The sequence below is a fragment of the Physeter macrocephalus genome, chromosome 10, assembly GCF_002837175.3.
Source record: "Physeter macrocephalus isolate SW-GA chromosome 10, ASM283717v5, whole genome shotgun sequence".
Classification (NCBI taxonomy): domain Eukaryota; kingdom Metazoa; phylum Chordata; class Mammalia; order Artiodactyla; family Physeteridae; genus Physeter; species Physeter macrocephalus.
Window position 1 is genome coordinate 10309845 of NC_041223.1, and position 18519 is coordinate 10328363.

Below are 18519 nucleotides of genomic sequence, written 5' to 3' on the forward strand. Positions count from 1 at the left end.
TGAGCCTGCGCGTCCGGAGCCTGTGCTCCGCAACGGGAGAGGCCACAACAGTGAGAGGCCCGCGTACCGCAAAAAAAAAAAAAAAAAAAAAAGTATTCAAACTCCCACAAATCTGAGTACGAGGCCACTCTACCTACTACTCGTTATCATCAAATAGTCATTTAAGGTACACAGGCTGATGGAAAACAAGATAAAGAGACCCATCTTGCCTCCTCAGATTTGGTTCGCTTAAGGATCCTCTGCTGGTTCCTCTCTTTCCCTCCAAGGACTCCACGCAGACTCCTGGATGGTGATGACTCCCGAATCTCTCTACTTCAAGTCCCATATATTTTAACTGCACTATGAAGGAGTCCCTTGTACTCAAGGAGTCCCTTGTATGTCAAGAAATGACTCTCTTAACTGTCCTCCTCAAATCTGATCCCCTTCCTTCAAGGGCCACCTGGTCAAGGGCATCACCACCCACATGGACTTCTCAGAGCCATCCCACACCCCTTACCTCTTTCACCATCCATGTAGATCTGACACAGGACCAAACCTAACATCTCCGTCAAGTCCATCTCCTCCATCTTCCCTCCAGCTGTCAGCTCCTTTACACTACAGCCTCTTGCCCGCCACGCCACCAGAGCAGACTTGCTAAACTACAAATGGCCACGGTGCGCTACTGCCTGGAAAGGCCTCCTCCGCGGTGCCTACAGAATGAGGTCCACAGTCCTTGCTCTGGCACAGAAAAGCTCGTCCAACGACCTCCAGCCGCCACCCCAGCTTCACCCTGGCCTCCCCCGGGCCCACTGCAAGCCCTCAGCTTCACGCACTTGACTGCTCACAGGCTTCCACGGGGCCACCTGTCTGCACGTGCAGCTCTCTCAGTCCAGGTGGATGCCCTTCCTTCTGCGTCTGCGAAGCATCGCTGTCTTCAAGATCCTGCTAGAAATTAACTCCTCCATTCCCCCAAACAACTACCTCACATCAACTTCAGATGTATTCTTAGAATACAGCATTATAAATTCTTAAACTATTTGTTTGTGTATCTCCTGAACTGGACCCTTACTTCCTCTTGGGTTCCCAGCGCTAAGCACCGACAGGTACTCAAAAGCCTGGTGAATTACTGACTGAATGCCTTCCAAGAGCTTACACTTAGAATTAGACACAGCAATACAAAATAAATGTATGAGGACAAACATAAAACTGAACAAAACTTGGGCTCGTGTCCAAGAATATTTATCATGTTAACAGCTACACTGCCTGGTAGCAATATGCTACAAAACACATTTTGCTGTTTGTTACTGGCAGTCTTACGGCAAAATGATGACTATAAAAGAATGTAGTAAAAAAAACAAACAAAAAAAACTGGAAATTAAGAGGGAGGGAAAAGACTATCGTGAGCATCAGTGGTGCCATCAAAAACGAGAAAAATCAAGACATCCTTTACCTCCTAATGATCAGAACAGCAATGAGATATTCTTGCAGAGAAAAAAAAAAAATCTGATAATGAGTTTGATAAAGCCTGTATATCTAACTACCAATTTGTAGGAAATTAAAAAGGGCTGAGGAATACATTAAACCATAGCAAATCAATCAGCAAATCTCAAACTGTGGGAACCTCTACTAGAAATATGACCTAGTTTCTTCAACAAATAAGTTGTAACAGCAAAAAGGAAAGGAGAGAGGAAGAGAGAGAGAGAGATGAAGAGATGAAGAAAGAGGAAAACCATAGAGGTGAAAAGATATCAACCAATTATGAGAGTGGATTTTATTTGGATCTTGACTCAAACTACCTCACAATGTAAATTAAACAGAAACATTTAATCCATTTGTGAAACTACTGGAAATTTGAACACTGGATAATTGGTATGAAAAAATATTCTTTAAATGTGATAACTGTATTATGTTTGTGTTTCTTTTTTTAAGCCCTTTATTTTTTAGAGCTATATACTGAAATACTGACAGATTAAATGATACAATAGCTGGGATTTACTTCAAAATAATATTGAGGGCAGGGATTGGGGGGGGTGAAGGAAGAGCAAGTGTACACACAACAACACCGGCCATATAATCGTTGAAGGCTGAGTGATGGGTGTGTGGGGCTCATTATATTTTTGTCTACTTCTGTTCATTGTTTGAAAATGTCCATTTAAAGTAAAATGGAGTTAATGGTATGAAAGACGAATTCAGGAATCCAGAACTGGGACTGAGGCTGTGGTACTGACTCCGGCTTTACACCTGCAAGACCACAAAACTTCTGAATTGGCCCCTTGCCTTCAATCCTCAATCTCCCAAGAAAGCCCACTGTGCATTGACCATTTACTCTTTCACAGTTTCTTAACCTCTCCCCATTTTATCTTTAACACGTTTGCTGTACTATTTAATCCTAACACTTAACTGTCTTTAAAAAAAAAAAAAAAAAATCATCGGACTTCGCTGGTGGCGCAGTGGTTAAGAATCTGCCTGCCAATGCAGGGGACACGGGTTCGAGCCCTGGTCTGGGAAGATCCCACATGCCGTGGAGCAACTAAGCTCGTGCACCACAACTACTGAGCCTGCGCTCTGGAGCCCGCGAGCCACAACTACTGAGCCCGTGTACCACAACTCCTGAAGACCGTGTGGCCTAGAACCCATGCTCCGCAACAAGAGAAGCCACCGCAATGAGAAGCCCGTGCACCGCAACGAAGAGTAGCCCCCGCTCGCTGCAACTAGAGAAAGCCTGCGTGCAGCAACGAAGACCCAACGCAGCCAAAAATAAATTAAATAAATTTTTAATAAATTTAAATTAATCACTTAATAAATTTTTTAATAAATAAAAATAAACCCTTAAAAGCATTAAAAAAAATCCCTCCATAATCTTAACCAAATTAACCTTCCCAGTTTCATTTTCCCCTAGATCCCCAGGTAAAACCTCCTTATATTGACTCTGACCCTTTCTGGACCTCATCTCCTGATCAAGATGCCCTCCTTGCCTAAATCTGACAGTCTTACACTTACTTTGGCTCAGCCTCTTAAAGGCCCAGTGTCCAATTTCACTGACTCCAAGATGCCTTTTCCAGCCACAGATCTCGCCAGAGACCACAAACACTTGAGTCAAACCAACCCAAGCTCAAATTCCAACTTCTGGACTATTCACTAGCTGTGCAACCCTGAACAAATTTTCCTGAGTTGTTTCCTGCTCTGGAAACTATATCAGATTGAGCGGTGCTGAGAAGGCTCAGGGTACAGTGCCTCCTTCCCTCCCAGTGCCTCTGTAGCTTAGGCACACATGGTACTTCAAGAACAGGGGCTGAATGGGGTTTTTTATATATCGCGACTGCTATCTTTTAGGATAATGGTAAGTCACTTTAATTCTAAGTCCATATCAATACTTTCCCCTGCATCTTCCTTCACCCTTGCTCCAAAAATCTTTTATATTAGATTTAAAAATCACAGGACCGAAGCTCATATGGTTTTTTTTTAACTGCTACTGATTCCATAGGCAGACTCTAAGCTTATATTAAAGCCTTATTATCTGTAATACACTAGATATACTGATGAGTCCAAAGGCTAGATTCAGAATATTGTTAATTTTCTATTAACTGAAAGGAATAATTATTTCCATTTAAAAAAAAACCATTCTAGAAAAAGAACAGGCTTATCCAAACTACTTTGTTATTTTCTTTCTGATGAGTCTAATTAATATTGATAATAGATCCCTCGCTACCATTGTAGCCTGCCATCAACAAGAATGTCACTATGACACGGGACTTACCAGTATACCTGGGTCTGCAGCTGCCCCTACGCCTGCAGTAAAGAGGAACCATGGGAGGACTAGAGATTAGGGAGAGGACTGCCAGCAAGAGCAGCTGCCTCTCCTACGTTAATCAAGTTAGGACCCTGGAGGCCACTACTCTGGCATTCAAGACTTAAGAAAATCCTTCATTTTGGTTTTTGCAAGAACTTCTTCCTAAATTAACAAGGGGTCCAGAGTGAGAAGGGAAGCTACATGGTTACCTAAATTTCACTTCTCCTAAAACACTAAAGAGAAGTATGAAGATACTCAAGAGCTAAGGACTAAAGTAATTAAGATTTTTAATAGATTAATTAATTTTATTAAACTCACAAAGCAAATGAGCCACAGTAAATGTTCAGCTGTGCTTTTTATAGGGAAAAATAGTGTATGTAATTAATAAGAATAATAATACACAGAGCAAAAAGAAAACCCAGCTCTGTAACTTACCACTTAAAGAACTTCCTCATCCATAAAAACAAGATACAGGAACTTTTCTCCAAAAGTTATATTAATGATTAAAGGAGGGACTAAGCAATGAGCACTGTGCTTGACACATTTAAACGTTCAATAAATGTCAGCTCTTGTTATTTACATTATCTAAAACCACATTTAAGAATAAGAATCAAAATTTTCACTGAACCACTGGGACTTCATCCTGTGACCACGATGCCGCTGACGCAGCAGCTGATAATTATGTAACATTTACTCTTCACCAGAGGCACTCCGGAGAGTACTTTTCTCACTGAATAAACGCTTATGGTCTCGGCGTCAACTCCACGAAATAAGTACTATTTTCAGATGAAGAAACTGAGGCACAGAGGTTGAGAAACTCTCCCGAAGTCCAAACTACAGAGTCAGAAACTCTGGGTGTACAGTTCAGCAATGTGTGTTTTAACAGGCCTTCCAGGAGATTTTAGCGCTCACTAAAATTGGAAAAACCCTGGGTTAACAATTGCAAAGGCCCGTAACAGTGGCCTTAAGGCCTGAATATCAGCCTATCTCTGACACAAAATGCATCTCTACTGTAAACAACAATAAAGAAGACAGTAAACCCTAGGGAACTATATTCAACATCCTGTGATAAGCCATAATGGAAAAGAATATGAAAAAGAATGTATATATTTGTATAACTGAGTCACTTTGCTGTACAGCAGTAACCAACACACTGTAATTCAACTATACTTCAATAAAAAATAAATAAAATAAAATAAAACAGAGTTGGGATCAAAACCAAGCCCCACCACATTCAGGCATAACTTGCTGTATGACCTCTGAGGGTCATTATTAACATATATATGAGGTAACATCCATCCGCCATGCTAGAGTACAAGACTGGAAAGCACTGGTTAGTATTTCTGCTCTCCAGTGGCTCTCAAACTTTGGAAGGCATCAGAATTGCCCGCTGGAGTTAAATGCAGATCCCCAGGTACTCCCCACCCCCCCCAAACAGTTTTGGAGTAAGAGAACTTACTTGAGCAAACACTCCAGGTAATTCTGATGCAGACAATCCCTTTTTTTTTCTTTTTAGGAAACCACAGCTGTACACTTATCCAATGGCTTCGCCTTAACCTACTTTGATCTCTATCTTTTCTTCAGCTCCCAAGGCTAATGCAAAGAGACATGCACCCACTCCTCTCCCCAAAGTCTAGCACTCTAAGGCAAATCAGTCAGTGAACTGGAGCCGGTTCTGCTATCCTTCCAGGAAAAAGGGTGGTCACTAGCAATGCAATTCTAAAAGTAATCCTATGTTTCAAACATCTGCAGATAATCATCTTCTGGAATACATATACACAGAGCTTGTTACTCTAAGAATTTTTAAAAATCAAAGAAATTGATGAAGGAAGAATTTTAATGTTATATATGTAAGTTACGTTTTACTTTATTTCCTGTACTTCAACAAATTGAAATGAGCATTTAAAGACAAATGAAGACAGCTGAGAGTAGCAAAAAACAATCCAGGAAAAATAAAAATTCCTCAATCTCCCTAGTGTCAGCATTTAAATATCAAAGGAAGAGAACTGTATGCATAAATATAATGAGCCTCGATGATGCTTCTAACTGCATAACCTATTCCATCCTCAGCTTCATCCCTCAATCCCAATGGGGCGTCAGAGAAGAGAGAAGGTTGAAGGGTATGAAGAGAGCCACATCAGGTGCGAGTGCCAGTTGCTCCCGACATCCCCGTCTACAGAGGAGAGGCTTCCTCCTGCACCAGCCCACTGAGCCTAGGCAACTAGGATAACGAGCTAGAGAACAGGTAGCGAGTGTACCCGAGTGTCCGGGCACCCAGTTCAGTCCCATGGCTCCATCTCTATTGGAGGCAGAGAAGGAGATGGGGGAGAGGGGAAAGAAAAAAGTGAGGAAAAGAACTTAAAAAAGCTCACCCACTACTACAGCGACGTTAGAAACAGGGAATGGTGTGGAGCTTAAATGATTTTTAGACCACATCCTGCTCTTGTGTTTGAGATTCTTCTTCGGCTTTTCATAAAGCGTTATCTTAAACAATGTAAGGCTTTCCTCTTCTATCACCACAGCAGGCAGTCACAGGCAGCTGACTTGATCTTCTGCACATTTCTAAGGAAGCCTGATGCTCTGAGGAGCAGCCTGCCGGACAGGCTGGAGCAGAGCCTAAGCCGGAGCCAGGCTGCTCACACACCCCAGGCCTGTGTGAGGCTTTCCTCTTCTCAGGAGGAAGCTTCCATCACCTTTCCAAAAGTAAATTAAGTACTGAAAATATGGTTATTGCTATATAATTCCTCACTTCCTGGCTTTGCTTTCCTTTAATTCTGGTACTTGAAAAGAAGAAAATTATTTTAAAAGTATTCTGAACATGAATATGAATAGCATTATCAAATTATAATCCAATGCAGTTAGAGTCCCAGTTACAATCCAATACATAAAAAGAATAACTACTGAAAGTTTTCCATCAGAGAGCCAAAAACGCTTTCTTACTGGAAACAATCTGTGCAAGATGTGAGAATTTTCTCTTCCTTTTCTCCACTTTTAATACGATAAAAGCAAAGACCCAGGCAGGCATAGTTGCATAGGACCACCCTGATTTTTATAGCAATTAAAAACAAAACATTCATATCAAATTTTAACATTATCAAAAAGTTTTTCTTCATTCTCCAGTAGTTTTTTCTATTTGCTTATTTAAGAAGCTTTCAGGAATAACAAGAACCAAAACAAAACACACACACGAATATACACACGGAACTGACCATTCTACATGAACTGAAACTTTTAAGGCAGCAAGTTACATCTATAGGATATTCAAATTTTGTGCTACATTTTTAATATACTGCTCTGTCTCCCAAGGGAGAAAAAAGTAGGAGAGAGAGGAAAAGTTGCCACTTTCTCATTCCTGTCCTCCTAACCTCTGACCCCTCCCCTCCCCTCCAGCCAAGAGCCTTGCCAAGCAGGCCCTGAGTACCAGTGAGCTCCCAGGAGCGTCTCCAATCCAAGTCTAGAAGCAGTTACGTGGTTGGTTACCCAAGCGAACAAGCAGAAATCAGTCTAGGAGTGGGCCTTGCTCCGACCTGAAAGCAACTCAAAAGTTTTCTCCTCAGATGCTCACAAGCTCTTTAAACATAAAAGGAAATCCCCAGCCCTGGTTCAAAGCCTAAGACAACCGCTAGCCTGGTCAGCAAGAAGGAAAGAGAGTCAAATGCAAAGGAAATGCCAGGCTTCACTAGCAATCTCCTTTAAAACGAATAATACCTTTATCAACTGACATTCCGAAAGTTTTTATTATCAAGTTAATTAACAGACTCCTGTGTTAATATCTAAATGCTGGGCAATGAATGGCAGCAAACTATAAATGTCCTTGTCTTTGCTCTGACAACAAAATCTTATAAAGCAAATGATATGAGCACTTCAGTAATTTAACACAGGCCTTCTATGACTAATTTCCTCCAAAAGCTGCAGAATACGAGTGGCTTATAAATTAACATTCTGTTATATAAATAATAAGAAACAAAGATTAGAATAAATAATTAACAATAACAATAAAGAAATGTCTGTGCCACAATGCATCACCGTCAATACACTTAATGTAACTTCTGAACTCCTTCGGAGACTTCAGTGGCAAGTTATTAATTCTTTAGTATTTTACCCTCATTTCCAATGCTATCACCTTCTTTTCAAAATGATGCCCATTTTCCAAATACTTTGTTTACTGCATCTCCTTTTGAAAAATTCTGTCCACAAAGATGTCCAAAGAAAGTGGTATTTTAGAAAATATAATTTAAACACTCGTTTCTCCCGACGCACACGTAAACAGACTTAAGACTTCCAGTTGGCTTAACTATTGAGCGATCCACTGTTACGAGTGAACTGCTGAGCTAGAACTATTTTCTGCTTTAAAAAATTATTGAAAAATAACCTTTTACTTCATTCTTAATCACTGAGGAAAAGCAATGAAATTCACCAGTTCCAAGCATAATTAATATGTTCCTTCTAAATGACCTTGACTGTTGAACCAAACTTAGAGTCCGGTTCAGTATCATTCAGGGTTGGGCATTACCTCTGTTCTCACTAACAAAGAGTTAGTCCTACCCCAAGATCATTTTTTCTCTCACCAGCACACTCTTACTCATTCTTCAAGACCTCCTCTGAGACACTTTTACTAGTATCTAGTCATAGCTCGAAAACACACCTCTCCTACTGTACTGTCTGTCATCTGCCCATGTTGACCCTTCCATTCAACTGGGAATTCCTTCACTTCAGACACAATGTCTTATTAATCACTGGATTCCCAGCATACAGAACATTCCCAAGCACAAGGGATTCAATAAATAGTTTATGTTTTGCTTTTCCTGTCTTCTGCAACTTTTCCAATAAGCCTGAGGTTAAAAATATATATTAAAAAGATAAAAGTTGTACCTTGAGAAGTATACATTCATAATACCCAATATTTCTCTCAAGAATCTGAGATAATTCTATCGGCTGGAAAAAAACTATACCTAAAAAGGCAAAGTTTGAAATTCTCTCACTGCTTTAAACTAGAGTTTTGTTGTTGCTGTTGCTGTTTTAAGATCCTGATATATCCTCTTTAAACTGAGACTTACTTGAATGGAGTTACCTCCTACAAATTTTCTCTAAGGAAAGAAAGATTATTTTCTAGCTATGGAAACAACAGTGTAGTTTAAAGCCATGAAAACAGAGTGTTCTGCAAGGCTGCCAACTGTCACAGTCCTGGAAGGGAAGCTGAATCAGCACAAGACCAATGTCAAAGGAAAGGGTATTGACAGACAGTCTGGTTTCCATACCAGGCAACTCCCTTCAGGTTACTCGATTCTTGGAACACTGCCCTTGACACCTAGCAGCTGCTTCCGTTAGGAGCAGTGGGTAGAAGGTCTGGGAGAAACGTGTGCCACAAGAGAAACATGATCTCTTCTCCAGCATCTCACGAGAGTGGAACTGAAGTAGGACAGGAGTTGAGAGGTAAAAGGAAAAAGACGACGAGTCTATAGGTACAAGGAGGAGAGAGGAAGGTAACAAGAGTTTGCTCTCATTACAGTGAACCAGGAAACAAACCTACATATGATAATACTTTATGACCCAAGAATGACAAAATGAAAACTTTAAAACAAAAAATAAAACAATGAAAACTTACGGCATTAAAGGAGGTTTCCTCTACTGTACCGGATATTAAATCTCAGGTGAAGGAGTTTGAGCAAGTAAGCTAGGATACAAAAATGCTTCCAAATGGAAGCAACCTCTTCGAATAGCTTTTTTTTTAAAACAAGAATTAATTTTAAAAGAATTTTAAAATTAACACCTTTTAAAAGAAGGAAATGTCATCATGTTGAGTAAATAAAATTTTTGGTGACTGGACAGTTCATTTCCCTGTTGTATTAGTTAATCTCTTGGTCTACAATAGGAAGAATAAACCAGGCCTACTGTTACTTACTGATTTTTACTGTGTGTGTGTGTGTGTGTGTGTGTGTGTACACTTTATTTACAAACTTAGAATATCTCCACACTTTGGGGTACCTTACTTTTTCAGCTAAACAATTATGTGAGCATGTTATTTAAAATGTTCAATATTTTCATTGTCTATAACTGCTGTTATATGGTAATAAATCGCATGGATTCAAACCCTGTTCACAATTTTGAGCTGTTCATACAATATAACTCTATCACTCACTCTCATTTGTACTAGTGGAGTTCATTGTTATTACACACATAGATGCAAGCCTCTGACTATTTCGTAAGTCTTCTAATGTAGACACATCTGAGCAATATTTTATTATAAACTTTCTGTCCTTTCCATTACATTTATGGCATTTTACTGATGTTTGAAACTTTGTATATACCTAACTCATTATGTATGAATTTTTTTTCAGAAAAAAATAAGGAAGTCTAAGTTATTCATATTGATAAGATTTCAAGGGGGCAGTTAGTTGTCACAAGGATAAGGAAATGCAATGAAATTTAAGGGTGTAAGGTAGGAATGCTAGATTGTCCCATGATGTATAAGAGATTGATCCAACAGATCATCATACCACATCGCACATTCATTTCACAAGTCCCAGCATTCATTTAGATTTAAAAGCAAACACAAAGCTAACTATTTGTCTAAGCCTAGAACCCAACTCCATTCTGCATATTAGAACAAAGTATTGTTAAAACAACTTTATTAATATACTGAATTTTCTAGAATAAAACAACCATGAATACTGAGGGAAGATTATATTTCGTTTTGGTCGGACTCTGACCAAGAGCTGCTCATCATCTTAAAAGATGACCTCTCCACTGACAGCCCTGCTTAAGACATCTGAGAGGCTGATACCACACTCCTGCATCAGCCTCACTGTGTAGCTGTAAGGCCCACACTGATCCCACATATACACGCAAGCATTCATTTCACAAGCCTTCAATGTAGTCATGCCTGAGCAATTTATTTAGTTAAATATACAATATTTTATTATATACCACTTTCCCATGTACAGTTAGTGCATTATTAAGAATTGTTTAAAATTTTATGTAGTAACATACAGTACCTATGAATTTTGTGTAGGTAACATATTATCTATGAATTTACTTCAAAAGAATAAAGGAGGCAGTAGAAAAGTTTCATTATAGGGACTTCCCTGGTGGTGCAGTGGTTAAGAATCCGCCTGCCAAGGCAGGAGACATGGGTTCGAGTCCTGGTCCGGGAAGATCCCACATGCCGCGGAGCAACTAAGCCCATGCACCACAACTACTGAGCCTGTGTTCTAGAGACCATGAGCCACAACTACTGAGCCCGCGTGCCACAGCTACTGAAGCCTGTGTGCCTAGAGCCCGTGCTCCACAACAAAGAGAAGCCACTGCAATGAGAAGCCCACACGCTGCAATGAAGAGTAGCCCCCTCTCGCCGCAACTAGAGAAAGCCCGCGCGCAGCAATGAAGACCCAACACAGCCAAAAACATAAACAAATAAATTTATTTTAAAAACGTTTCATTATAAAATAGGAATGTACTGTCTGTATGTTCTAAATTATCTATTATATTACATGTTTATATAGTTTTAAACTGTATAAAAGATATCAAATAAACAACTAGAAAATAGAAGACAGTACCAGTTCCAGAAGTATGGCAGATTGGATACTCTAAGTGCCTATAATTGAAATATCTAAAATATTTGATAACATGCCTTTTTAAATGGATCACAAACTTGGCATGAATGTGACTGAAACGAAGAACACAGAAAGTAAACCAAGAACACGGAAAGTAAGAGAGCAACAGAAACTGACTTCTGTTATGGATTTTAACTTTCCCTTTGATGACTACACAGGGACCAGGGGAAAGGAGGAATCCAGGGCCTACCAAAAGGGAGTAAAATATGAGATAATACCTCTCCAATAAATTAGGGACTAAGAAGGGCTATAGCCATCATTTAAGAGCATGAAAACTCACTAAAGAGAAAGGAAAAATACCTGTCTTGAACTTGATACTGAGAGGTAGGAGGAATTAAGAAATGACTCCTTTGAGAATTAGCAACCACAGGCTAACCATCACCAGAGTTTCTGGTCAAAATTAACACTTAATGGTGTGCTCTGTAAAACCTCAAGAAGAGAATTCCATTTAAAATGGTCCCAGAGGCCATATGACCTGAACCCACTGATCAATCTTAATACCACTTGTTGTAGGACAACGAAATATTAGGATGTTAACATCCTGATGTAACACCCTCACTTCGTCACCTATGAAGTATGCAAACCATGTCAGTCAGTAATGATGTGTAACAAGCCACCCCAAACTTAGTGGCCTAAAGCCACCAGCATGTATTATGCTCACAGATTCTGTGGGTGAGGAATTCGGACAGAGTACAAAAGGGAAAGCCTATCTTCATCACAATGTCTCTACAGCCTCAGCTGGAAGACAGCTGATAGTCACCAGACGGCCTGGGGCTGGAACCATTTGCAGGCTTCTTCACTCAAAGGGAGGGTCACAGACCCCTCCACTAAACAGAAGCAGTGACCTAAACGTTGGGGACATGATTTACAAACAATCACAAACAAAAATGTTTAACTTCAAGCCTTTGGATCTAACTTGCAATTTACAGGAAATAGAGGGGCTAGATGAACAAACTAAGCCCCATCACGGGAAAACAAGCAGACAGAGCCATTTCACAGGACGACTGACTCAGTTTTTTCAACATGCCAAAGGCATGAATGGGGGTGGGGTAAAAGAGAACTGTTCCAGATAAGAAGACTTAAGGACCAAATCAACGTAGTAACCTTGTTTGAATTCTGCTTGAAACAAATGAACTATAAATAAGGCATTCTGATGACAACTGGGGATACGCGAATATGGCTAGGTTAGTAAATGAAAAGAACTTATGGTGGCATGTGAATGCTCATTCTATCATCCTGTTTGTCAGCCTATTAAGAACTTTCTAAATAATAAAACTTTACAAACTAAAATATGAAATACGATTCCTGACGACCAGTGCCCACAAGCAACTGGCAAAAGCATACACCAGTCCTTCTGAGGGAACAGAACACAAACCCAAGCCTCAATAAAACTGCCTTTCAAAAAGTGAATGAAGGGAAGTAAGAAAATTCTTAGAACTAAAAGAGAACAAAAATAATGCATATCAAAATTTGAGAGATTTAACCAAAGTAGTACTTAGGAGGAAATTTTTTAGTCTTATATTATTTGGCTTTATCAGACAAAAAGCAAGATATAATCAAAGTAAGAACAGAATTTAATTAAACTTATAAAAAAGAACATGTAATAACGAGGACAGTGACCAAACTTGTTTTGGAAAGACAAACCACTGGCAAGATTAATCAAGATTAATAAAAGAAGGAATAACATTATTAATTAAAATGCTTAACTCTAGATGTTATAAAAATTAAAGAAATAAAGACTATTATGAACATCAGGTCAATAAACTTGAAAACCTTGATGAAATGGATACATATATAGGAATATATATATAAGTAAAAAGCTGACTCAAGAAGAATTCGATAACTTGATATGCCTATATTCACAAAAGAAATAAGATCGAAAGTCAAAAATCAGGAATGGGACAAAAGCTAAAACATCAAGAGCTACACAATCCTTTATGACTTTACAGATGCTTCTACCAAACACTCCAAAAGCAGGTAATTCCAGACTTTAAAGTCTTCCAGTAAGTTTAAAAAGGGACTAGTATGGGAGTTCCCTGGTGGCCTAGTGGTTAGGATTCCGGGCTTTCACTGCCGTGGCCTGGGTTCAATCCCTGGTAGGGAAACTGAGATCCCGCAAGTCAAGCAGCAGTGTGGCCAAAAACTTAAAATAGTGTGTGTGTGTGTGTGTGTGTGGAGGGGCGGGGGGGGACGACGGCTACTGTCTAACTCATTCTGCAAAACTTCATAACACAGATACCAAAACCGCACGAGGATAATTTCAGTCCAATCCCTCTTATGAACAGTGATTCAAGAAAGCTAAATAAATGTCAGCAGACTGAATTCAGTGATGTGCAAAAAGAGACTATATCACGAGGCTAGGTTTATTCTAGAATGCGTGTTTGGCATAATACTTAAAAAAAAATGTAATATACCCCAATAACAGATTGTAAGAGGAAAAACAAAGTGATCATTCCAAAAGACACACAAAAAAAACACATAAGATAAAATTCAGCATCCATTCATGATAAATTCTTAGCAACCTAGAAAAAGAAGGGAACTTCCTTATCCAACAATGGGCAGCTACAAAGAAAAGAAAAGAAAAAAAGAGTAAACATTATATTTAATGATGAAATGCTGAAAGCCTTCTTTTAAATCAGATAATACAAAAACAGACAGTCCTTTCAAATAATGCATTGAAGAAGCTGTCTGAAGAAGGACAAAAGAAGGAGAGATGGGAGTGTTTTTTTTATAAGCAATTAAAAAAATAAAATTTGGAAAACCTAAGAGAATCTATAAATGATTAGAGTTAGTAGAATTCACAAGAACTTAAAAGGGTTAATGTACAATAAAATTTAATATACCAAGTTCATTATATTGGTATATACCTGAAACAATGAGAAAATGTCATATAATAAAAATATAAAATCTATGTTTACAATACCAACAAAAATATAAAGTATATAGGAATAATTCTAACCAAAAAGTACAACAGTTCTTTTTGAAGAATATTATAAAAGAAATTTAAAACTATCTAAACAAATGAAGAAATGGAGAGAGAAGTCATTCAGGAAGAGGAGGGAGAGTGGGGTAGGAAGGTGAGAAGAAAAGGAAAATCAGCCCTGAGAACAAGCAGACCAGAGCACCACCCATAGCACATAAGCAGTGCTGAAAGCAGATTTGGACAAGGCCACTTTTTGACAACAAAAATGACTAAACATCTGCCTCTTCTTACTAACACTGTCTTTCTCTAAGTGACTCTTTACCAATGACAAAGCCCGGACACACTTAAGTCCTGCCTCACGGCTCAAAATTAAGACACCTAATCACCAAATGCTCGCAGCTTCTTTGAAGTAGCCAGTCCAGACTGACCCTCACTCCCCTAATACCTCTTAGAACCATCCAGCACACAGCCCAACCCTATAAACCTCCCAACTCCACACCTTCCGTGAGGCTCCACAGGAGCGTGTTCTCCCTGGCCCGTAGCAACCCAAGCCAAGTAAACCCAGCTCGTTTTATTACAAGTGTGTTGCTAATTGTTCAAATGAAGTACTTTTTTAAAAACTCTTATTATTTTATAAGTATCACCTATTTCACATAAAACAAAAAAGGTACAATGAAAAAAAATCCCATTATAATAACAACAAAAAAGACAAAATTCTTAGGAAAAAGCATGGTAAGAAGTGAAAAGTTTATATGAAAAATAAGCAAACACAAATTGCCAAGAGAGCTCTGATAAGAGTAATGAAGATGTATTAACCCTACCAGATATTAAAAAATGACAAAAACAGTACAGTACTGGCACACTAACAGAAGGACCAATGGAAAAGAATAAAAGGATAACCTCAAATCTTGTACCTAAAGGAAAATTTTAAAAGTTTAAAAGGAAAGATAACAGTAATGGTTAATTTTATGCGTCAAGTTGGAGAGTACTTGGGGATGAAATTAACATTTAAATCAGTGACCTTGAGTAAAGTAGATTACCCTCCATAATGTGGGTGGGCCTCATCCAATCAGTTGAAGGCTTAAATAGAACAAAAAGACCAGTCCCCCAAGCAAGAGGGAGTTCTCCAGCAGACTGCCTTCAGGCTTCATCTTCACCATCAGCTCTCCTGGGTCTCAGCCTGCTGGTCCACACTAGATTTTGGACTTCCCAGCTTCCATAACTGTCTTTAGTCAATTCCTTAAAATAAAATATTTTTATCCTAACCAATAGGCTAGTTCTCTGGCGAGACCTAATACAATAAAAGTTACTTAACCAAGTGGTCATCTAGAGAAAAAAAAATTATGTTGGATCATATCTCTCTCCATAGATTAGGATAAGTGAAATGTAGAAATCACTCTATGAAAATACTACAAAATAACAGGGGACACTTCCTTTGTAACTTCAGAGTATGGAAGGTTCATAATCTCACTAAAAATAAAATCCAGATATCATAAAAGCAAAGACTGCTAATTCTGACTATATAAACATTTTTTTTAATTCATAAAGCCCTTCTGCATGACAAACAAAGGTACCACAATTAATGTCAAAAGACAAACGATAAGATGCGGGAGTAATTCATATCATGGACAGAGGTCCAGTCTCCCTAATATACCTAGTTTTTATTATATAAATCAATCTTTAAAAGACAAACAACTGAACTGAAAAATTCAAGATAAAAAGATATGAAATGACAGTCCAGGAAAAAAAGGAAACGTAAACATTTTTAAATATATAAGATGTTCAAAATCACTCATAACAAGAAAAATGTAAATTAAAACTACATTATCAGATTGGTAAAACTCCAGAAGCTTCTTAAAACCATGCTACTGGCACATGGTAGGTACTCTCACACATCGATGGTGGGAGTATAAACTGGCACAACCCCTAAGAGGAACAATCTAGCAATATTTACCAGAATTACAACTGCATATACCCACTGACACAGCCAGGAATTTATCCTACAGATACACTTGGACATTTATGAAATGACACATATACAGAGGATCATGGCAGTATTGTTTGAATTGCAAAGAACTAAAAATAATCTAAATGCCCATCAAAAGAGAACTGGTTACATACATTATGATATGTCCATAAAATGGAATGAAGCTATAAAAAAGAATGGAGGATTGCTTTAGGGACTCCTTTGGAAAGAACCACAGAAAATATATTTAAGTGGGTAGGGAAGGGGGAATGACAAAGAACAGAATGTTTACAGTATGTTACAGTGTACCAACACTTGTGTAAAATTAGAGCTAACAATTAAAATATGGTATTTTGCTTCTTTATATAAAGAAACATACAATAAACTAATGAAGTGGTTACCTAGCAAAGGGTGAGGAGGGTGGTGAGCTAGGCAAGAAGAACTATAGTAGAGACTGGAATCTGTACCCTTTCCTTGTACTTGTTAATTTTTGAAACATATGAATGTATTAATTATCCAAAACATTACACATTAAAAAATGTTAAAGACACAAAGTGAGGTATCTTAATGGAACCCTAAAATTACCTTTTGTATCAATCACATTAACAAAAGACACAAAGTCATACTTGCTGATTATCTCCTAATACAAAAATCAACAGACTGTGTATGCTATATCTGGGAACAAAAGGAAAGTCTACAGGAAGGAATGTTCTGTCTGTTATGAAACACTGGCTTCTTATATTAAATACATTTGAGCTCCTTTGTTTTTTAACTGTATGTGAATTCAGTATTATTAAATTCTTATTAAAATCTGGCTTGATTTTGAAAATATCCTAGTGGTTATTTTTACTTTGTTTGGGGATAGATTTGGGGGGATTATTCTGGTTTTGGAGGTGTTAACTATATCTAAAATGCTAGATCTCATTTCCTAGACAAACTTTCCAAATCTATCTGAACATCAAATTCCCTAAAAACTAAAACTGTTCCTGTCAAACCAGACCCTCTGATTAGGCTACCTAAATGTCTCTGATTTCCACTTCTTTGTCCCAGAAGAGTTTACTGAAACTTAAAACTTAAAAAATATTTAGACATTCTATAGTTAGGGAATATCAAGACAAGAAAAAATTTCCAATAGACTTTGAGAAATATTTGTTTTTCCTAAGAATATACAAAAAAATGACAGTATTTACATTAAAGAATCATTTTTGTATAGTATTTCCTGACATATAATTTATTGTATTCAAGTCAATAAAATAACAGCAGTATCGTTCAAAGCATAAAATAGACCTAAACTAAGCACATTAAAATAGTATTCATTAAAATAAGATTTTACCTGTAGTATGCTTTAAATATTTAAATATGAAGGATATTAAATAACTAATTTGCCATGTGGAAGAAGTCATCAGTGAATGCTTCATAAAGGAAGTAAATTTTGAACTTGGTCTTGAAGGAAATGACAGGCACTCAGAATCCTTAATCAAATTGGTTTTACAATCAGAGATTCATTTTAGCTCACTGAAGGAAAATGAGTAATATAATCTCTCTATTGAGTCCTTCTTAAACTCTGATGACATGACAAAACATTCTGTCTACAGAGAAGTTCAATAAGGCTCTGAAAGCCCATGAAAAAGCCTGTAACTTTATATATCATAAACCCAGATACCAGTCTCTCTCACTTAAAAAGAAATGGTATTGAAAGGTTATTTAATTTTCCCACATTTAAATAAAAGACCAGACTAAATAACTTTGAAATAATGTGCATTCCTACCTCTATAAATTGCTTTATATAATACCAAAATTTTGAAAACATATATGCAAAAAACAAGATTCTACAGATCTTCAATCTCAGCTGTTGTTTTAACATGTTTTCTTTGAAGTCATAAACTCTTTTTGGAACTCAAACAAAAGTCACATGGGAAAAGACTCCAAAGAACCCGAGAAAATACTTAAGAAATCGGCTGAATTTATTAAAATTAAGCTTCCTGTATTTATATATTGTGCTTAGCATCAACAATCTCTCCAAGCTGTGTAAGTAGCACTTTAAAAACGGAAGAGTCAATATCACTGTCTTCCCCTCTCTTCACCACTCCCAACCCACAAAAACGAAAGAAGAGAGGAAAATATAAAATGCAAAGTTACATTTTGATGCTTATGACTGAAAGTGCTACGAAAGCTCTATTTGAATTCAGAGTACAGGTCCTGAGCTCATGATACCTTTTAATATCACTCAGCGACAATCTCTAAAACA

The 18519-nt window shown here is 37.9% G+C and overlaps 1 protein-coding gene across 4 annotated transcripts in view; it reads right to left on the reverse strand.

Moving 5' to 3' along the window:
- Positions 1-18519, reverse strand: part of ARID1B (AT-rich interaction domain 1B) — a 455213-nt gene that overhangs the window by 278404 nt on the left and 158290 nt on the right. The window lies entirely within an intron of this gene.